This window comes from Alligator sinensis, unplaced genomic scaffold, assembly GCF_000455745.1.
Source record: "Alligator sinensis unplaced genomic scaffold, ASM45574v1 scaffold1706_1, whole genome shotgun sequence".
Lineage (NCBI taxonomy): Eukaryota > Metazoa > Chordata > Crocodylia > Alligatoridae > Alligator > Alligator sinensis.
The window spans coordinates 48,438-48,856 of record NW_005843471.1 but is presented as its reverse complement, the minus strand read 5'-3'; the positions used below and the strand labels follow the sequence as shown (position 1 = coordinate 48,856).

General features: G+C 65.4%; 1 pseudogene; it reads right to left on the bottom strand.

Moving 5' to 3' along the window:
* Positions 1–419, bottom strand: part of LOC112548735 — a 10,097-nt pseudogene that overhangs the window by 1,381 nt on the left and 8,297 nt on the right.

Sequence of the window (419 nt, the reverse complement as noted above, 5' to 3'; positions counted from 1 at the left end):
GGGGGGCAGCAACAGCTGATCCCCTGAAGGTAAGTGGGGCAGAGGGACCCGGCACAGCTGAGTCAGATCCAGAGGGGAAGCCCCCCCGGGTCCCATATAGCTGAGCCGGTAGGGAGTCGCGCTCCCGAGCCGCGCAGCGCAAACAGAGCGCGCAAACAAGGTGGGCTCTGTAAGAGCGCGCCAGCGTTTGCGCAGGCGTTCGCACCAGCGGGCGGGCAGGAAGGGCCAGGAGTGAGACTCCTGTAGGGGTAGGGCGTAGACACCAGACAGATCTACAAACAGCAGCTTAGAATGGTGTCGACGAGGAGTGCTGCTAGGGCCTCTGCCCAGGGGGACAAGGCTAACCGGGGCTGGTCTGAGGCCTCCACCCAGACCGAGCCCATGGGGGAGCTGATGTCCCCCTACCTCCTGGCCTGCGG